The 22,709-nt window shown below is 43.8% G+C and overlaps 2 non-coding genes across 2 annotated transcripts; both read right to left on the bottom strand.

Annotated features, from left to right (window-relative positions):
- Positions 1-1,637: 1,637 nt before the first annotated feature.
- On the bottom strand, positions 1,638-1,709 carry Trnap-agg (transfer RNA proline (anticodon AGG)). The gene has a single exon. It is a non-coding gene; the product is annotated as a tRNA-Pro (tRNA).
- Positions 1,710-19,705: 17,996 nt separating this feature from the next.
- Trnay-gua (transfer RNA tyrosine (anticodon GUA)) lies at positions 19,706-19,795 on the bottom strand. The gene is given in 2 exon segments: positions 19,706-19,741; positions 19,759-19,795. It is a non-coding gene; the product is annotated as a tRNA-Tyr (tRNA).
- Positions 19,796-22,709: the final 2,914 nt, after the last annotated feature.

Raw genomic sequence — 22,709 nt, 5'->3', positions numbered from 1 at the left:
TTTGTGTATGAGAAATCGGTTGGAAACTTTCCTCGTGTCAGCACGTTGTAGGTGTCTCTACCGGCACCAACCTTGTGTGAATGCTCTGAAAAGTTAATCATCCTGTCGGTTAAATTTCGCGTCTGTAGGACGTCATCTTCATGGTGTAGCAATTTTCATGGCCAGTTGTGTGTTATTATTCGAAAAAAAAATCTTCTACATGACAAACGCCAACTACTCTCACTTAAAGGTCGTAGATACAGCAGATGCGACGAAGTTTTGAAGACTAAGAGCATGTGCTATCAACTTGGCTTAAAGAGACAACATTCTGCTTAGCGAAGATGGCTTCTGTATCAAATAGTTCTTGAGAAGTTGTAAAAATATGTCCAAAGTTATTCGTTATTGGTACATACGCATTCCGTTTCTTTACCGCAACTATAAATTCGGATAAAGTGGCACATAGCTTCAGACTCAGCGCTACAAATGTCTTCCGTTAGTGCGAGTCTGCAGAGCTACGTCCCGAAAAAACATCGCAGTGTTGGAGAACCTGCAATAAGGTATTCGGATAAAAATGCCAGCCAAAGTAATTTTGTGCCCAATGGGTGAAACGAGAAAAATTGTTACACGTCACATATAATAAGGTGTACGTGTCATCAGTGCGAACAGTGATTATTATTGCAAAGTAGACAAATTCAGAGTCTTTATTACCATCTGATGACCAATGTTCTACTAAAGTACGAAATCACAAAAAATAATAATTAAATAACATAAAGTTATAGTTTCCGTGGCTCGTTACACCACTTGTCTTACTTTGTTTTGTTGTAGTTTGAGTTTAAATGTTTTTTAGGTTTCACATAAGTGCTGCAGGTTAGCGGAAACTGCACATATAGAATGATGTTCGCGATATTTGACAAAAAAACCATATATGGGAATAATAATGTGAAGGATACTAATGTACTGCATTTAGGTGGACAGAAAAATTTCACGTACATATTAATGAGGCAAACGATGTTACAACATTTAGGCATATGATGAAGAGAAATTTACATCTATATGACATGAACAAAATACATAACTTGAGAGAGAGAGCGTGCGAGCGAGCGCGAGGAGAGAGAGAGAGCGAGCGCATATTAATATATGAAAGACACTACTTAAATTACATTGTTACGTTGATACACCTATTAGATACCCTTTTCATTGTATTTATACCCGCTCATTTTTTTGCCTGATTTATTTGGCTACGAGAAAAGGACACTGTAAGGATGGGGCTTGCACATGTTACATACATTTTGGGACTGCGACACTTGCAGACTTTCACCTTGCACTTTGCATGCTTGAGCACACAGTTTGGCACATGACATTGCCCTTGACTTTGGGTAGGTAGAGGGATTCGAGGAAGACAACTATGGCGACGGTGGGCTCGGATGTTGGTGATGATGGCGGTCACGGCGTGCGCGGAACGTCTCTGAAGTTGGCGTCCAGCGAGACCTGCAAGAAGGTCTGGCGGTACATGGCGCGCTGTTTGGCCCTCTTGTGTTCTTCCCACAGGTCCGTGAGGAACTCGCAACTTGTCTGACTGTCTCGCTATCGCATGTGACGTCATCGCAAGGATCCACATCGTGTCCAAGTGTTTTGGCTTTGGGAAATAAAAAAAATACGGGCTCGTCCGGGATTTGAACCCGGGACCTCTCGCACCCTAAGCGAGAATCATACCCCTAGACCAACGAGCCGCCGATACGAGGTGATTTCTGTGTGGCTGCCTCGCTGTGGAGACAGTAACCCAGTTCTGAGCAGCTGCGTGGCTGGCTGCCAAGGCCGGGAGCGGCGCCGGCCCGAGCCTCTCCCACTCTGACAGATTCGCTAAGCAGCCCCACCAGGCTGCTGGGCCGATGTCCGGCGTGCTATTTAGATGCAACAGGCAGCGGTTAGGCCGTCACTGAGACACCACCTTACGTTCCTATAGCAGATCGGGCGAGTACACCTTTAGTTTGTGAATTATTTTTTCGAGCTTCAAACAGGAGCGACTTATTTATCTGTGTGACTACTACCTAGAGCAGGCCTGTCCGAGTCGCCTAGGGAACCAAGAGGGCACCCGCTCTTTCTCAGCCTGGCTAGTGAGCGCTCGTAAAATGAGACGGTCAAACGTCGTTATGTAGCGCAGGGGAAGTGCAAATTGTGCGCTGTTTTCAGGGGAATGATCATGTGTTAAGTTCGTTGGAGCCTTGGTCGCAAGTGGATATCCTTAATGACGCGATGCTAAAATAGAGAGCAGCTCTTATTAAATCGATTGGCCTTATTTAGGAACTTCAGCCCGAAGGTCGGACACACCGTCAGCAACATAGTAGAGGTGAGTGTAGGATGTCCACAGTTAGGACGTATCGATCTACTGTGTTACAGGCAGTGATAGGTTTCGTAATAAAATGTCTAGCAGTCTCATATAAAAATTGTCCTCGGCATAAATTTCCACGACTTCCTAGTTCGCAGATACGATTATGTCTGTCTAGACCTCCATACATGTGCCATCAACTTGGTCCGCAGTTATGAGATCGAAATCTACCCACGGAAGCTCACTCAGAGACTTACAAATAAGCTTCTAATTTCTTCGAATTAACTGTACTCGGAAAGTGGTACCAGACATTGATGCTTTAATGTAGAATTCAATGACATCCCGTGTTTGTATGTTGAACATCTGAAAATATTGTCACGAAAAACAGGTTGGTGTCAGTTTAAATTTCGTCCGAAACGACGTTCATCATAAAGCTGCACCAATTGTATGCAATACCAAACTTCGTACTTAGCTGTCCCGTGTTCTTTGCTTTGTCAATTAAAAGAAATGTGAATGTCATTTCACTGTCGTTTCTCATCAATGTAGCAGTCCTAGGAAATAAATCTGCCACAAAATGCATTAACTAGCTACCACAAAGCGATTCACCTCCGTAAAACTAACACTAGCGCCCGCAGAACACCCGTTTTCAGTAGTTTCTCGTGGAGAGCTATCTCGTTCCGATTCCTCCCGGCTAAAGTCGAAAATAAGTTCAGCCGAAATTTTTACAAAGGATCGAACCCTGTTGATAAAGGGTAGATTAAAAACAGTTTGTGATGGAATGTTTTATTATTGTCAGACGTAGTTTAACTTGTAGTGAAATAGAAACAGATAATTCCTGTGGATTAGTATGGGCAGAAGTTATACTTGGCAAACGGAATAAATTAATAACCGGTTCCTTTTACCGACCCCCTGACTCAGATGATACAGTTACTTAACGGTTCAGTCTCATTTCAAATTGTTATCCCAATCATAGAATTATAGTTCGTGGTAACTTCAATCTGCCCTCTACATGTCGGCGAAAATACATACTCAAAGTCGGTGGTTGGCATAAAATGTCATCCAAGTTGTACTGAATGCTTTGTCAGAAAATTATTTTCAACAATTAGTTCAGGAGCCCAGTGTAAATATAAACGGTTTGTAATGGTTCTTTATTTACGTGACCATTACGGCACTCCAACCCCAGTTCTCGATACCAGTAATATCGTACTACTTTTCTGCGAAGTAACAGACATATTTTTGTCACAATATTCGTATTTGCTTTTATTAATGTATAGGTACTCCGATGTATCGATATGTTACAGTGATATGGTTCTTGTGTGTGTTTATTTCTGTGAGACTGTCATAATCTTTGACTTACATGTAACCGTTTTGTCGCGAATGCGCAAAGAGCAGTCTTCGTTTCACTTTGCAGAAGTTGTTATTTCGCTTTGTAAAAGAACAGTCAAGTCTTGTGTATGGTTAAAGTGGAAATTAAATATATGAAGATTGATACAAAACTGTTTTCTTGATGATGTGACAATTAAGAAGTAGTTTATGTGAATTTACAGGAAGTTTAATAAAAATGTGGATCGTGAACACGAAGTCAAAAATTATTTCTACCATACCATTTTTCTGATCTGGGATTGTTTGATCATTAAGAATTTCTTGAAAAACGCATTTGTTATGTCTTCAAATATTGCTAAAATACAGATCTGGACCTCCTAGCAGTCAAAATGGACTCACCCTAGAATCAACAAGATGAGCCATAACAACTTCGACGAAATCTACGTGGGAATCCATTCAAGATAAGTGCCAAAATTAATGACTTTTTTACAGTAACTTCATTATTTCCATTCTGAGAATACCATCCACAGTCAATAACATTGTTGTTGCTCAATAAAGCGAACATGTTCTGCGTGAGCAACATTATTAATCTGATTTCTAACCTACTTTGCAAGTGGTGGTATTGTTAGAGGTTGCAACCTCCCTTCCTGAGCAAACAGGAAGCATCATGGCGGATACAGGGATTAGTGACCACAAGGTTGTGGTAGCAAGACTGAATACCTTCACATCCAGACCAACCGAAAATAAACGCAAAACACATCTATTTAAAACATCGCGTCGACAGAAGCGTCCGATCCCACGCGTCGGTTTTGACCCGTGACGTAAGGGTGTTGTCGTGTGTGACGTCATGACGGTGCGGAGTTTGGTTTGTGAGTGTGGCGAATTTGTAGATGTTGTCGTGTTGTGGTTTGTAGTGCTCCCTGGTGGTATGTTCAGGGTTTTCGTTTGTGTGGTGTAATGGGCTCAGTTTGCTTTTGCTCATTATCCAGAATTGTTCGAGTGTCGGCTGTGTTTGTAGTGGAATTCGTTTCAGTGAGTTAACGATTTTATGTGAAGGTTAATTTAGCGTGTTCGCAGTACATCGTGTGATAATTTTAGTAAAATTAATCGGTTGTTTTTTTGTTCAGGAATGGACAAGACGGATAAAATTAACAGTGCGCAGGTCAAGGGAAGTGTTCGATTCCAATGTGTGGCTGCGTTTGTTGATATTGGTATCGGGAGATGTTTTTGAGCTATATAGGCCATGGGAAGTGTTTGATTCTAATTTATAGGATCGGGAGCTGCTGTTGAGCTATATAGGTAAAGGGAAGTGTCCGGTTCCAGATGGTATTGTGTTTGTGTATTTGGGGAGTTTTGTGATGTCGTTTTTTTCGTCGTTTTTCGTCGTTTTGTGTGGTTTTGTATGGTTTTGTATGGGGGTGGGTGTCTGAATTTGTTTATATTTAGTTTGTCCCCACCCAGAAACACCCCATTTCCCGCGCTTGTCCCGTTAGTGTCATTAGGCTTTTTGTGGAAAGTGTGTGTGTGTTTCTCGATGTATTTTCGTCCTCATAATGTGTACGTATCGACTTTATATGCGCCATATTGGAATCGTGGTTTATGGTCGTTTCCGCCAAATTTGTGACGTCGTGGGTCAAAGCAGATGGGCGGGATCGGACGCTTCCGTATTTCCAAAAAATCAGATAATAATTCCCTCGACACCTTAACGATTTTATGTGAAGGTTAATTTAGCGTGTTCGCAGTACATCGTGTGATAATTTTAGTAAAATTAATCGGTTGTTTTTTGTTCAGGAATGGACAAGACGGATAAAATTAACAGTGCGCAGGTCAAGGGGAGTGTTCGATTCCAATGTGTGGCTGCGTTTGTCTCCAATCTTTGCTGTTTCACTAGGAAGCGTACAGCAGAAGTGGTTTAAATTACGTGAAATACTGTCGACGGCAATTGAGAATTATACACCAAATAAATTAATAAGGGATGGCACTGATTCCCCACGGTACACGAAACAGGTCAGAACACTGTTGCCGCACAACGAAAAAAAGCATGCCAAATTTAAAAGACTGCAAAACGCCCAAGACGGGTGCAGTTTTACAGCAGATCGAAATTTAGCACGAACTTCAATGTGACGGTTTTCCGATTTTCCTTCATCAAAAAGAAAGAAGTAAATATTCCACAATTCGAATCGAGAACAACTGCCTGTATGATTAACTTGGTAGATATCCTCGGTGTAGAGAAACAGCTTATATCACTTAATAAGGGCAATACTCCAGTCCAGATTGTATACCAGACAGGTTCCTTTCAGAATACACTGATAAAATAGCTTCACCATTAACATCCATACACCAGCGCTCTGTCGTCGAAAGATCCGTCCTCAGAGAGTGGAAAGCTGCGCAAGACCCACCAACCCCAAAGAAAGGAAACAGGAGTTATCCGCTGTATTACAGACCCATGTCACTAACGTCGATTTGCAGTAGGATTTTCGAACATATACTGTGTTCGAACATTATGAATTACCTCAAAGAAGACGATTTATTGACAATCAGCCAACACAGATTCAAAAAATGTAGTTATTGGGAAACACAGATAGCTCTTTATTCTCATGAAGCAGTGAGTGCTATCGACAGGGGCTGTCAAATTGATTCCATATTTTTAGATTTCCAGAAGGCGTTTGGCAGCGTTCCTGACAAACTACTTCTAGTCAGATTCCAAGCCTATGGAGTGTCGTCTCAGTTGCGCTACTAAATTTGTGATTTAGTGTCAGAAATATCGCAGTTAGTAGTAATTGAAGGAAATTCATCGAGTAAAACAGAAATAGTGTCTGGAGTTCCCAAGGAAGCGTTATAAGCCCTCTGCTGTTCCTGATCACCATGAACGATTTAGCAGACAATCTGAACAGCCCTCGTAGATTGTTGGTAGTTGATGCTGTGATTTACCGTCTCACAAAGTCATCTGGTGATCTAAACCAATTGCAAATGATATGGACAAGATATCTGTGTGATGAGAAAAGTGGCTGTTCGCTCTAAATAATGAAAAGTGTGAGGTCATCCACATGAGCACTAAAAGAAATCCGCTACATTATGGTTACACGATAAATCATATATATGTAAAGGCTGTTCAAATGGTTCAAATGGCTCTGAGCACTATGGGACTCAACTGCTGAGGTCATTAGTCCCCTAGAACTTAGAACTAGTTAAACCTAACTAACCTAAGGACATCACAAACATCCATGCCCGAGGCAGGATTCGAACCTGCGATCGTAGCGGTCTTGCGGTTCCAGACTGCAGCGCCTTTAACCGCACGGCCACTTCGGCCGGCGCCGTAAAGGCTGTAAAATCAACTAAATACTTAGGGATTACAATTACTAATAACTTGAAATTGGAATGATCGCATACATAATGTTGTGGGGAAAGAAAAGCAGACACCGACTAACCGACAGAAGAGACTGCTTACACTACGCTTGTGCGCCCTTTTCTGGAATACTGCTGTGGGGCGTGGCATCCACATCAAACACGACTGACGAAGGATATCGAAAAAGTTCAAAGGACGACAGCTTGTTTCGTATTATCACGAAATAGACCAGAGAGTGTCACGGATATGGTACGTGAGATATGGTGTCAATCATTAAAAACAAAAGTGTTTTTGTCTGCGGTATTATCTTCTCATGAATTTCAGTCACCAACTTTCTTCTAAGAGTGTGAAAATATTTTGTTGGAGCCTACCTATATAGGAAGAAATGATAATCATAATACAAAGAGAGATATCAGATGAAAGATTCAAGTGTTCGTCTTCCACGCCGCTGTTCGAGTTTGGAACGGTGTAGAAATAGCTTGAACGTGGGTTGATGAACCCTCTACCAGGCACGTAACTGTGAACTGCAAAGTAACCATATAGATGTAGATAGACAATGGCCATTCAGAGGAAGTGATTTCAATCTACTCAGCATTATTTACCTGCAGCCGGATCCAGTTTGCTCCTTTCATTTATTTATCGGTTGTTTTCTTTTTATCTTTTCCGTTTGTCCTCCTTTTTTCCTTTGTTTCTAAATGTCCGCCCGTGCAATTTTAACAGGAAGGCAGTATGCAAAATTTCGGCTCTCACGAACTCCCCGACTCTTGTAAACTGCTCTTACTGCCAGTACTCGAACAACCAGCAGCACACATGTGGCTTTGTCTTGACCACATCAGTAACTCATAACGTAACAGTATAGCAATGTTAAGCTAATTACTGTTATATTTCAATTACAAAAATCTACGAAAAAGCGAACTATTATCTTAAATATACCTTAACCGGTAGCAGGATGGCGAAAGTTTTTGAAGGAAAGAGGTTATATAATGAACTCCAATTGAAAGCACTTTTACACTTTTATTCAGAAAATTTTGGCGTTACAAGTCTAGTCCCCCCCCTCCCCCTTGTCGAACCCTGTCAACCAGAAGATTCCACCTTCCCATTGACAGTAAAGTTTCAATTAAGTAGGAGTGAGTGGACACCTTGGCTATACGATACTTTTACACTACCCTCTATTTTCAGTATCACTATCCTACAAGTCTAACAGCACATATCAGTAACTTACTGTCTTGGCATCGGTTCATCACTACCCTGCTCGTCCCTGTCGCCAGCCAAAACCTGGAGTACCTGGCCCTTTAAGGTGGCGTTGCCTGACGCACCCGTTTGAAGGAAAAGGCGCTCTTCTACCCAGAGGGCTAGATGTGGAATTCGAGTTGGGGCATTAGAGGACCTAGCTACCTCTTCTGAGTTGCCACAACCAGCTCCTTATCCAAGAGTGCGCTTTCTAGTGGTACGCTTTGTCCAACCTGAAAACAGATTGACCGTAGGAAACACATTAACAGAAGATGGCATATGAAAATAAATAGCGATCGTTTCTCTCTCTCTCTCTCTCTCTCTCTCTCCAAGAACTCTGCATGATTAATTGGGGAAAACATTAGGGCTCGTTCGTGATTTTAACCCATGAGCTCTCGCACTGGAGAGTGAGTGTCACACATTTATACCAACGAGCTGCTGTGTATAACGTAAGTTTCGCACAATGAAAAGTATTTCGCCCAAGCGGTGCGGTGAACGTTGGCGTCTGTGCGTCTTGCTGAACGTGTAAGCGCAGCTCCGGCCATTTCTGCGCTCTCCTCTTAGAATAATCAATCGTGTTGCCTGTACCCAAATATAGCCCAATGCGCACTAAAAATTGCATAGTCAACTGCACAGGGTGTAGGACCACCTTCGAATGTTGTTGTTGTTGGTCCCCAGTCCGAAGAGTGGTTTGGTACAACTCTCCTTGCTACCCTATCCTGCGCAAACCTCTTCATCTCCGAGTAATTACTGTAGCCTATATCTTTCTGCATCTGGTTACTATATTCAGCTCTCGGTCTCCCTCTAAGATCTCCTCCCCCCCCCCCTTCATACATACACACACGCACACTCTTCTCTCCAGCACTAAACTGGTGATTCCTTGTTGTCTCGTTAAGTCCCATAGTGCTCAGAGCCATTTGAAGCATTTGAACCTTGTTGTCTCCGAATCTGACCTATCAACAGATCACTTCTTCTAGTCAGGCTGTGCCACAAATTTCTTCACGCCCCAATTATATTCAGTACCTCAAAAATTGAAAATTGTGTGAAATCTTATGGGACTGAACTGCTAAGGTCCCTAAGGTCCCTAAGCTTACACACTACTTAACCTAAATTATCCTAAGGACAAACACACACACCCATGCCCGAGGGAGGACTCGAACCTCCGCCGGGACCAGCCGCACAGTCCATGACCTTTGCGCCCCCGCCCCCTTCACCCCACCGCTCGGCTAATCCCGCGCGGCTCAGTACATTTGCGTGATCAACCTATCTAATCTTCAGCATTCTTCTGTAGCACCAAATTCAAATGATTCTCTTCTTACTAGAACGAAATTTTCACTCTACAGCGGAGTGTGCACTGATATGAAACTTCCTGGCAGATTAAAACTGTGTACCGGACCGAGACTCGAACTCGGGACCTTTGCCTTTCGCGGGCAAGTGCTCTACCGACTGAGCTACCCAAGCACGACTCACGCCCCGTCCTTACAGCTTTAATTCCGCCAGTACCTCATCTCCTACCTTCCAAACTTCACAGAAGCTCTCCTGCGAACCTTGCAGAAATAGCACTCCTGGAAGAAAGGATAGTTGCGGAGACATGGCTTAGCCACAGCCTGGGAGATGTTTCTAGATTGAAATTTTCGCTCTACAGCGGAGTGTACGCTGATATGAAACTTCCTGGCAGATTAAAACTGTGTGCCCGACCGAGACTCGAACTCGGGACCTTTGCCTTTCGCGGGCAAGTGCTCTACCAACTGAGCTACCGAAGAACGACTCACGCCCGGTACTCACAGCTTTACTTCTGCCAGTACCTCGTCTCCTACCTTCCAAAAGCTCGGTCGGGCACACAGTTTTAATCTGCCAGGAAGTTTCATATCAGCGTACACTCCGCTGCAGAGTGAAAATCTCATTCTGAGTTAATCACCTGTGTGTGGCCTAAGTGTGTCGTTAATCATTCATTATAGAACACACAAACTTCGATTATTTGGCGACCTAATATCGAAATAAAGTTTATAAATATCGCAGGCGAATTGTCAGTTAACGTTTCTCCATCAAGGGCACTGTTCACATTACTGAAGTTTCTCAACGATTCTGTCCCCCGTGTCTTGTTTTATTCATAACTGCGTGAACATTATCATTGTAGGCGACAATACTGTTTAGTTATTACCGGATATAACACAGTAGTATGAAGCACTTACATTCGATTCTTCACAATATTCAGTTTCCATGGCAACAAAACGTACATCAGCATAAGAGTTGCGATGTTTCGGGGTACGCGTTTTGCATATCGAGCCGGCACTGTTTCGTACAGACTCACGTTCCCATGGATTTTTGCGAATTACGCTTATGCTTATGAATTTTTACTTTTGTTTGGCAGACGTCTTGAAGATGCACTACGCCCGAAACGCGTCAATATAAAATTTTTTCTGTAACAAGTCATCAGGTCATATCTAGCAAACTATTCAGATTCATGCAAGTCCTCTCTTGGTTGAGAAACTGCTACAGCACACGGCCGTCGTAACCAGCCTTCTTTCATTACATTTATGCAATCAGTTGTTAATTAATCTAAACCTGATTTTTTTTTTTTTGCCTTGAGCCCATGTTACGTTCATATCACGATAAACACGCATCAACTACGCACAGTCTTTTCTCGTGCTGCCTCCAGGTAGTTACCACAGGAGGTGTAACCCGCCCCCCCCCCCCGTCCCCTTTCCCAACCTTCCATGTACTGGCGTGTCAGGTATGAGTAACATCTCTGCGTTGCTCAGGTGCGGCTACCTGTGCAATTTCCAAAGTTAGGAATCTAGCAGATGATGTCAGAAGCCCCACACGGCTTTTCGCGGATGATGCTGTTGTATAAAGAGAACTCGCTACACTAGAAAATTGTAGCCAAATGAAGGAAAACTACAGTTGATCGCCGCTTGGTGCAAGTAGTGGCTCTTGACTGCCAACAAAAACAAATTTGCCATATTGCGAATAGACAGACAAAAATACCTTTATTATATGATCAAGCGATTGCAGAACTGTTACTGAAAATAGTTACTTCCATAACGTATATGGGAGTCTGCGTACAGAGCGATTTGCAGTGGGACGATCGCATATTATGAATCAGGGGAAAGGCAGACACCACACAAATAAATCGGAAGAATCTTCAGGAAATTTAGTCCATCAGAAGGGATGCAGCTTACAAAACACTCGCTCTACCACTACTTGAATATTATCCATCAGTGTGGGATCCGTACCAGATAGGACTGATACAGGAAATAGAGAAGTTCCAAAGAAGAGCAGCACTTTACATTACAGTGAGAGGTGGCATGAGCCCCCTCTCATATTTCTATCTTACGATTTTCCTCTCTAATTGCATGCAGTGAAAAGTCGCTATTCCTTCACACGCGGACTTCCCACGCAGCGTCTCTCGTCACCCGGGTGGTCCGGTGACAGGCGGGCTCTGCTGATCTGGAAAGCCTTAACCCGACGGGTGTGAGGAAGTCGAGTGAATGCTTTGCAGACGCCGACATTGTCAAAAGACACGCCCGGAGGGGTCTGAAGTAGCGGCTGGGCTAGAGGTTCCGTTACTTCGCAGAAACTTAGCGAAAACACTTTCTGGCGGGCTACCAGCGAGGCGTGGGAATGACTTGTGTACCCAGGCAGCTGTGGCGGGAAAATTCCCGCGCTTTCTGCAAAATAGTAACTGTGATTGGCTTGCTCAGGGCATAGCTCCGTGACGTAGCAAAATCAGTGCAGAAATTGGCGCCAAGAATCTCCGTTGGTGGAATGGTAGTGCTCCGGCAATAGAGGGAATTTTCCGCCGGTTTTCGAGTTGCTGATTGGAACGTTTAACCACGGCCACTGTCGTGGGGGCGGGAATGTTGTGTGTTTGGCCTGTACGGGTGCTCTAGGTAGTCAGCTCTCGCCTTTCGGTCGAGGACGTCGAAGCAACCAGCCACCGCCTCCGGTACGCCAGATCGTCTTCTGGCAGTTAAGAAGACAGTTTGGTAAGGTATGTCCGCAGCACCGGCAGACAGGGATTTTCCTAGGTGATCATCAGAGCTCAGCAGAGCGCCCCTGTTCGTCTTTTTCTAACTTTGTTCTGTCTTGGGTAGCAGCAATTAATGTTGGGTTGGCTATGTGTTTTCTCTAAGATTTGAGTTGCAAGGAATTGGCTGCACATACCACTTCGTCATAATCCTCACAATCTAGTTTAGGGACAACTTCACATTCACAGCCTTTGTTTGAGTATCCAATTTGAGCCAATTTGATGTATTGTAAATGTTTCATGTGTTTTTGTTTATTATTTTGTGTTTAGTCTTAATAAATCATATTGTTATTTTGGACAGAACTTTCATTCTGTTAATCGGTAGAGCAACCCTATCATTCCTCACTATGTTAATGAAGCCTTCGTTTATTTAACTTATTTATCAAATTAAATTATTGCAGGTGCCAAACTCTCTTCTACTCCACTGGCAGGGTTGATTAGAGTCAGTTCGCGTATTTTTTTTATCCTTGTGCAACAGCAAAAGTCGGAGTTAGAATAGGGGGGGCTTAGAGCATCATTTACATATGTAGATTCTAGAAGAATTTAGTGTTAAATACACTGCTAGTCCCGGCACCTCGTAACAGGCTTAAGTAGAGAGCGCGAAAGCCTTACGGAGATGCGACGTCCAGAGAGGAGATCTCTGTTCTGACAAGGAGGAGGAGGAGATGATTTAGTGTTTAACGTCTCGTCGACAACGAGATCATTAGAGACAGGACATATGCGCGGGTGGGGAAGGACATCGGCCGTGACCTTATAAAGGGGCCAAACCTGAAGCGGTTTAGGGAATTCACGGGAAACCTAAATCAGGCTGGACAGACGCGTGTTAGAACCGGCGTCCTCCCGAATGGGAGTCCGGTGTGCTAACCACTTAGGATCAGAAGCGCTTTGCTTCTTTGGATACTAAATGACGAATCGACTGAGCATCGGCTAGACTCGGTACATTCTACCAGCCGTAGTTGTTTTTTAGTCCCGGGCATGTTAATGCCTGCGTGGTTCGCAGCGGCTTTACTTTTGTTTCGCTTTGCGAAGTTGCCTCAGTGACGTGCGGCTGCTAACGGAGCAGTAACGTTCGCTGGGCTTGTGAAACCTCTAGAGGTTTGGGCCTCCATACATACGTTGCCGATACTTCGTACGGCCAGTTGTACTCACTTATTGCTGTAGGCAGCTTAATGACATGCAGTGAAATGTGCTCCATGTTAGTTATTAAGCAGTATGCTTCTGGAAGGGAAAGTCCATATGGACTTGAATTGTTCTCGGCTGTCACATGGCTTATGCATAGAGGCTATTCGGAAATTCCCGTTACAAACTTCTAGGGCTTGTAGAGGGGACCAAGTGTACAATGTTTTGAATTGCAACAAGCGTCCGGAAACGTACCGTTTCTGTGCTACAGTCTTTTGAAAACTTTTTGTAACGCGAACACTTTTACAAGTAATTGATCTTGCATGATCCTGTACATTACCTTTTTTTCACAGTTTTACTCATTAATAACAAAATAAATTATTCGTGTACTCGTCGACAGGTTCTCTTTAACCTGATGCAATGCGGCCTTTTCCTATTCGGGTGTGCGGCGTCTCCTCGGAGCTCCACAGTCACACCTGCTAAGAATGAAGTCACCCCTTTCTCGAAGCCGTTGCGTAATTATGGAGCAGAGGATATGCGATGGAGTCGGACATTATGGATAACGATCTCCATAAAGCCAACCATAACTACCCTGGCAGGCCGTTGTGGCCGAGCGGTTCTAGGCGCTTCAGTCCGGAACCGCCCTGCAGCTGCGGTCGCAGGTTCCAATCCTACCTCGGGCATGGATGTGTGTGATGCCCTTAGGTCAGTTAGGTTTAAGTAGTTCTAAGTTCTACGGGACTGATGACGTCAACTGTTAAGTCCCATAGTGCTTAGAGCCATTTGAACCATTTTTGAACTACCCTGTTGCGTACCTACCTAGTAAACATGTTTTAAAATGACTGTAGCATCGAAATGGTACGTTTCGTGACGTGCGTTCCAATTCAAGATGGCTCCTCAGTCGCCTCTACAAATCCTAGAAGTCTTATAAGGGGAATTTCCAAACGCTCTGTAGAGATGGCGTGTGAAACTTGACAGGTGCAGTGTGTGCTGGCTTTGTGCGGCTCAAGGCCGGCCCAGCCTGTCATTTGGCTTTGCGTGGTACTGCTCGGGAGTTCCCAGAACAGCGCGACTTCTCATTTAGTATTGCGGGCGCTATTTAGTGGTCGGCACAACTCTGAATTCAACAGAATCGTGGCGTCAGCCCTGTTTACCCTTCACCATTTGTTTGTGGTATTCAGGACGTTCACAGCTCCAGTGACTGCACAAAAACGAGGCAGTCTAGCGATCTGTCGTCATAATCCTTTAAAATGAATGGGAATGACAGAAGAGAACGATGAGAAGGGTACAGCGTATTTGTAATGGTAAGTCATTACAATAACATGCATAAGCAATTTAAAGACTTAGTTGACAATGAAACAGTAAAAACTTAAAACTATAGACAGACGGGATTTATTTTTCTGTGCATCAAGAACACTTTGTGCTAAATTTACAGGCATAGAGCACGTAATAAAAGTAGTAGTACGAATAGTAAAATTTCTGAAGTCGGAGAGCTATTCTTTTGTAAGTTGCACGGTTTCCAATGGAACTGGACGAAGAGTATGGAGACTTCATATATTACTGTAAATTACGTTGGTTAAGTCACGGGGCATGCCTGGAACGATTTTTCGATTTAAAACTCGCCATTATTGAAAGTTTGAAGGAACAAACATGCTGGGACGAAAATTAGAACATCAGACATGGACTGCAGACTTCGCATTTTAAGTGGACTCGACTGCTCACTTCCCACTAGTAAGTCACTGCAAGACAACTTCTTTCTGATTTGATAGGGATGTATTTAATAGCGGTACACATTGTGACAATGACCGTCCAGTTCCCTATGTCCACTAGCATTAAATAAAACGCGAGGTTCGAAGAATTCGTTGTGGCCTTGAAATAATTACAAAGATAGTTTTATAAAGGTTATGAGGACACTGTCAATCTTACATCTGTTTTCGAACTGTTTTCGACACCTTATTCCGTTACAGTTGAAAGCGTCCCTGTGTAAGTGCAGACGTAGATGGTTAACCTGTGAGGTAATTCCAGTTTTGGTGACGAATCTTTTCACACAGAAAAGCAATGTGGACGTCCTGAAGAGTTTCAAAGATAGGATTTCCAAGTCTCCGTAACGAGGTTGCAAAACTTCGATCTGCATATTTGTATGAAAGATCTTTTTTCGATTATTAAGCTTTAATAAGTCAGGATTGCCTGACAACTTAAGTGCAAAACACTGTGAAATTGTCTGTGCTTGTGCGTACGCCGACAGTTTGCACTAGATAAAAATTATATGTATTCATCGCACCAAAAATAATTAAATAATTAAATAATGCTGAAAAATTGTTTGTGATCTATGTGGTTGGGAATTGTGAAACATAAAAGCAAGTCGTATGCAATGCGACTGCACTGCCGTTTAAATGTGGCGCATTCGCAGCTTTCCCTCTTCGCGCTCAGTCAGCGGTAGCGGTAATGTCCAGCGAGGCTGTGCGCTTTGGCACTCGTGCCTGGGCCCAGCTAGTGAGCCGAAATCTTGGTCATCCCTGTTGTAGAGACCTTACGAAGGCAGTGTGTTATTACAGAGCCTGCCTTGTTGATTGGCGTTTTATTCAGCGAATGTGTGTATGCGCCTTAGTATGTTGTCGTTTCCTGCTGTTCTGTCTTGCCTTCAGTATTACTGTGGCATTTTGATACCACTTGTGTACTGAACACACGGGTGTGCAGTTATTTTGAGTTGCCATCATGTGTTCATCAGTTTGCCTTGAGTTTCATGTTCTTTCTTGCTCCATTGTAATCGATGACATGGACGTTGCCTACATTACATGAACTTTACGTAAACATGGTTCTTTTTCTTGTGTTTGGCGACTGCATCACCATTTGTATCCCTTTCTTGAAGAATAAATTAGAGTGTGATTATAGGAGTTCCAACTGCATATTTATGTGAACAGAGGGGAAAGTTTGTCCACAGAACATGCAATAGGTGTCATCTAAACTTTAAAAAACAAGGGAGGGCAATTTTAATACATGTTATGCATCAGTTTAAATAAGGAGACGAATAATTTTAGTTTCTTTCTGTTATCGTTGTTGAAAGACCGAAACATTTAGCTACATTTCTATTACAAAAATCCTGTACCAAAAAATAATGCGACATGTGAATAAATGGCAAATCAGGAATTAAAGAAAACTAAGAAAGATCCTGTTGTATCTGGTAGAAAATTGCTATAACGTAATTACTACGATGGCTTCATTGCTATATATAGTTAACTATAATTGTTGTTCTAACATGGATGAAAATATTAAATATTTATTTTTATAACATATGAGTATAACGAATTTTATAAGTTTTAGTGTTTCTTGAAGTCAGTTGCACGTTGAACAATAGACTGGGTTACATAATTCGGTGAGAATGCCAACTGAAATATTTGTATGGTGAAGTTCGCTGAATCTTCTGTGTAGTGGCAAAAGAAAGGAGAATTGTTAGCTGTACTTAAATCATTACTGATGATACTATTCGTAAAAAAAAAAAAAGAAAAGAAATGTTGCCACATGTTAGGGTGGGCAAAACAGCAAATTTTTTTGCTGTTCCGACGGAATACTGCGCCCTAATGCGTTACTGACAATGGGTAAATGAACAAGATAAGGGCTGGACAAATTATTCTTGTCCACTTAAATGCTCTGTGACGTATGGGAACGATTCACAGCAAATATCATCAAAAACCAAGACTTTCTTTAAAAATCAATAAAAACAATCCCGATCCCGTTTTCAGATTTGCTATTAGTTGGCAGCCGGTTTTGGCCCTTTCCTGGGACCATTTTCAGGCTTACACCGCTATTATGGCTCATGGTGGACAACGATACTTCTATGCCGCCAGCAGCAGCCATAATGGCGGTGTAAGCCTGAAGATGTCCGATGAAAGGGCCGAAACCGTTTGCCAACAAACTATAAAATGCAATCGGGACTGTTGTTATTGATTTTTTAACATTTTACACCGATCGCTATATTCCAGTCAATAATGCATTCTGAAATTTCAAGGCTTTCTTATTTCTGTGCTCGAGTTTATCGATCCTTATGAAACAATAAAAAGCCCTTTGTCAATTTGTGTTACTAAGATTTCGGTGATAATTCTCTCGGCATCTAGCAGACAAACTGTTTTAGTAGACGACTACGTTATTGCATGTGAACTGCGGGCGTTTAGGTCGGCTTATCGTGAGTTTTTATCGTGATGTTCCACGAGGACTCGCTGAACCACTTGGTAGTAAAAGCACAACAGTCTTGGAAACATTCACAGTGTGTTGTGTTTTCCTTAGACAGCCCTGTACCTGTTTACTGTAACGTCACAGCATGTGTTCACGATAACCGCCACGGGAGTCAGAGCGCAGTAATATCGTGGTCTGTCTGGTAATATAATGTTTCGTTGCAGACAATCGCGGAGAGCACAGAAGTAGCTGTCATCGGCCGGCCTCTCCCTCCGCATACACCCGCCGCACCGCTTTCGTGAACAGAGCAACTCCTTCCCTCAACATGTGCTGTTGCGCGCGATGCCAATGGCAGAGGCGACGTTCCGAAGCCGTGTGGTGTGAAGTACCCCCCGCCTGGCCTCGGGGCGCCGGGCAATACGCCCACGCGCAGAGCATCTGCCGCTCCACAGACATTAATTCCGCTCCTTTGAGTCCAGCCTCGTGTATTCTGTAGTGCGCGAAGATCACGGAACACAACTGTCTGGGTTTGAGTCAATATCCGGCACTCAGTTTTAACTCGCTATATCTAACCTACACGGCGTGCACTGCGCAAAACATTAGAAGCATTCCAATCCATCTGGGTTTCACGCAAATGAGAGACGCACGTAAAATAGCCACGTTGAGAAGACTGGAGTCGATGGAAAAAGTCGATATGGTAGAGATGACCACCTTCCACGTGGCGACCCTTTCATTTCTTATTGATTGGATTGCACAAGAATGCCTATGGTTCCACACGACACTCTCGTTTCTAATTGGTCGGCTTGCGCAAGAATGCCTACGGTCTCACACGACACTTTCTTTTCTAGCTGCACACAACTTTAGTGCCACACGAGTCTTTTCCGCACGTGACTGACACTCTCTCTTGCTGTATTGTCGCCCTGGTGTTTGCGTCTTCCATTGCGCAAGTTTGATTCATGCTGCTTCCTCTGACAGGAAGCCAACCACTAAGTTATTTGATCAACAAGCCATAATTGGCAGCCTCCGCCGCTTATCTTGTCCCTACGTCCTGGTGGACTATTTCTTAATGTCGGCTGGCTGTTTGCCAATGGAGCCTGGACTCTAATTATGGTCACAAAAGCAAGAATAGAAATTAAAATTTTCTACGGTCAAAACGCTCCGTCTCTAGAGATGTCGCTGTCGACATTAAACATAGCCTTCCTTCCCTTCTTAGAATGGAGTGATTACGTAAAATCAGTATTGGGGAAAAATGGTTCAAATGGCTCTGAGCACTATGGGACTAAACTCCTTAGGTCATCAGTCCCCTAGAACTTAGAACTACTTAAACCTAACTAACCTAAGGATATTACACACATCCATGCCCAAGACAGGATTCGAACCTGCGACCGTAGCGGTCGCGCGATTCCAGACTGTAGCGCCTAGAACCGCTCGGCCACTCCAGCCGGCCTGACGAGAAATCTTATCTTTATATTAACAAGAGGAAAAGAAAGGAATGGCTGAGTCCAAACAAAGCAACAACTCGCCGAACAAAGATCTGCGTACATCCACAAAAGATAATGTTATCCTTGTGGTGGAAGAGCGACAGAGGCGTGTACTACGAGTATGTAATGCTTCCCCGAGGTGTGACCTCACTGCTGGTTTGTATTGCCAAGAACTGAGACGTCTTGCATACGCAGTCCAAGAATAAAGCAATCTTACTCCACGATAACGTCCACCCAGATTCTGCTAGACTGAGGCGAAACGCTATACAGGCTTTGGGTTGGGAAATCATTCTGCACCCACATTATGCACCAGATCCTGCGCTCAGATTTTTACCTTCTCTGCTGTCTATCGAACAACCTTGAACGAACTTCTTTTCCTGATGAAATGCGCTATGAGCACGGCTCGATGAGTTCATCTCAAAACTTTGTGATTTTTACAATTGTGGAATCGAAAAGTTACCCTAGCGTTGATGACGTTGATGAGTAAAGACTCTGCTATGTGTATGTGTATCTGTATGTGTTTATAAAAATTATTGAAAAATATTACCAACTTTTGCACCAATCTAATACTATGTGGATGTAGACACTGGTAGATCATTGTACCCTTCTTACTTTTTGCGGGGCATTCAAAATCTTTGCGGCGGTCGAGCCTATATTTCCGCTCAAGGGAAAAGTTTGACAAATAGAGAAATCTAAAATATTCCTTCGGGCCGGATGTGAACCAGCGACCTATGGATATCTGCCAGAATGACCACTACAGTCCACCGCTCTACCAACTGAGCTACCGAAGGAGTGCACACACTGCCTTCTCGTGTGACCCACATAAGTGGCTGCCTCTCGCCGGAGCCGGCACGTAGCCCGGTGTTCGCGCGGGCGTCGAGTCAGCGGCGTGAGTGTACACAGTGCTCTTCTAGTGTCACTCGTTCTCGCGGCACCTTCTCTGTCACTGGGAAGCAAAAGTCGTGCGCCGGCCGCCGTTGTTGAATTACCGGTTGACATTCATCCTCCCTACCTCTGCAGCGTACGTGGCCGAAGGAACAGGTTTTTCCTAGTTCTGTTGACAAATGCGAGAGGAAGAGAGACTGCAGTGCGAAATCTTACCTTGCAAATCTCACCTGCACAGTCATTGCGGGAGTACCATCTGACCATGTCACAAAACCATTTATGCATTTTTTTACTAATTTGCAGATTACAGACGTCATCCGTGAAATAAAGTTCGTTTGACATATGCTAGTTTATCTGAATACTGTATTACATTCTTCGCAAAACAGATCTACCTCTAGCGGAAACGAGTCCACCACCCGTTCGCCAAGTATGTCTTGCGGCCAGCCTACTTTTTCTAGCCCAAATTGTTCTTGTAACGTGGGAAAGGTAAGAAACAGAGAAATATTGCATTGTTAAAAATTGAGGCCGCTTGTGGAAGTGCAACGAAAAATAAAGTGGTAAATTACAAATTTGTCATTTCATCATTTAGTATGTTCATCAGAACAACAGAAACTTTGTTTAATTTTCATCACACAGGCTCATACTTACTGCATAGTACAACGCTTACACAACACCAGAATTTGGCACACCAAGCACATGGTTCACATGGTTCAAATGGTTCAAATGGCTATGAGCACTATGGGACTTAACATCTGTGGTCATCACTCCCCTAGAACTTAGAACTACTTAAACCTAACTAACCTAAGGACATCACACACATCCATGCCCGAGGCAGGATTCGAACCTGCGACCGTAGCAGTCGCGCGGTTCCGGACTGAGCGCCTAGAACCGCTAGACCACCGCGGCCGGCACCAAGCACATGCCAACTGCCAGTAGTACGCAGTAAACAAATCATTAAGCCCTGATCCTTAATTATAAGGGGCTATCAATAGCTTTCTTTGAGGGCGCTGCTGCGGTGTAGCTGTAATGTCTCCGATGACGGTATATAAGTACCGACATATAGGGAAGGGATTAATGTGGCATTCGTGTTTATGCGACGTGCATGCGAAAATGCAGAAACGTAAACAATGGCAACGTTATTACAAAATGCGTTCAAACAGGACCAACTTGCTGTTACTCTTTTCTTAGGTGCTGAAGGACAAACACCGGCAGACATACATTCGAGCATGAAGCAAGCGTGTGGAGCAGCATGTCTGTCGAGAACCACGTTTGTCGAATGCTGAGCCAAGTTCCGTGCTGGTCGCGGTTCACTACAAGAGGACGGTCGATCTGGCAGGCCAGCCTCATCCATCACGGACGAGTGGGAGAGACTCGGGCACCGGCGTTATAGTCGTCTTCCCGCACGCGATTATCCTGCCTTCAGTTCCGTAACACAGTCCTTGAAGGGTGGACAATTCCTGTCGGACGAAGACGTACAGGAGGCAATTATGGACTTCTTCAAGCACCAGAACTCGTTGTTTAACGAAACTTGTATCTTCAACTGGCGCGTCGGTGGTATGATTGCCTCGGCTGTCACGGCGATGTTGCCTGATTAGAATACCAGATCTGGACTATACGGCCTTTGAAGGGAAACGTCTTGGCCGCGTCTTATATTTCAAGAAACTCTATTTAGTTTTAAAACGAGCCATTTGGTGCTTTTCTATTACAACCATTAGGCAGCATGTTTGCATAACTTTAAATGATCTCGCAGTTTCATCAAAACAAATGTAATATTACTTACTTCCTTTTTTCTATATTTGTTCCTTTTTTAAACTGCTTTGCATAACAGCGATATTAGGTTAGGTTCAACAATGGATAATTTGAATATATATATGTATTGGCGGATGAAAACTGCGTGCTGCAGCGAGTAAAGTCAAGGTCATGAGTTAGTGTCTGGCGCAGTTTTAATCTGGCGGAAATTTTATAACCGCGAACACCCCGTTGCGCAGTGAAAATTTCATTCTCGAGATACATTCAATTAGCTGTTACAGGGTAATTCCAACCCAATATTACTGGGTATACTAGAACCCACTTTACCATTCTAGATAGCGTTTTAAAGTAATTCAGGTACAGAAACCCAAACAAACAGCGCCAGCATGAGTTTGAGTCTGTAATTAATCACCCGTCTGCATTGTGGAGCACTGAAATATTTAAATTTACTTGTTGTACACTTGCCGACGGCCTTGCCGTAGTGGTAACGCCGTTTCTTGTCAGGAGGTTGAGCGCTGTCGGGCTTGGCTAGCACTTGGATGGGTTACCGTCCGGGACTTCCGTGTGTGTGTCGGCAAGTGGGGTGCACTCTGCTTTTGCGAGGCCAATTCAGGAGCTACTTGACTGAAAAGTAGCGGCACCAGTCACGGAAACTGACAACGTCCAGCAGAGCGGTGTGCTGACCGCGTGCCCCTCCTATCCCCATCCGGTGACCCCTAAGGACTGAGGATGACACAGCCGCCGGTCGGTACCATTGAGCCCTCAAGTCTTGTTCGGGCGGTGTTCGTTTTACTTTCCTTCTACAGGTGAACTGGAGCCACACAACACGCGAAAAGCCTTTTCAGATTGTAGCTGAAACAAAACGGAACTATGTTGGTACGTGTGCTTCATCTCTAATGACCTCGGCGTCGGTTTGCTCTTAAACCGAAACACTCATTCATTTCAAAAGATTTGGACTCTCGTTGTGCTTGTGCAGTGTCTGGGAGACGGGGCAGGGCCTAATTTCCCGCACACGCACGCGCGTCCTATTCAGCTCTTAAAAGGGATGGATCAAAGCAAAAAAACATGGGC

The sequence above is a fragment of the Schistocerca cancellata genome, chromosome 2 (assembly GCF_023864275.1).
Source record: "Schistocerca cancellata isolate TAMUIC-IGC-003103 chromosome 2, iqSchCanc2.1, whole genome shotgun sequence".
NCBI classification, from domain to species: domain Eukaryota; kingdom Metazoa; phylum Arthropoda; class Insecta; order Orthoptera; family Acrididae; genus Schistocerca; species Schistocerca cancellata.
Note: the sequence above shows the minus strand (reverse complement) of the source record. Positions and strands in the feature narration are given on the sequence as shown.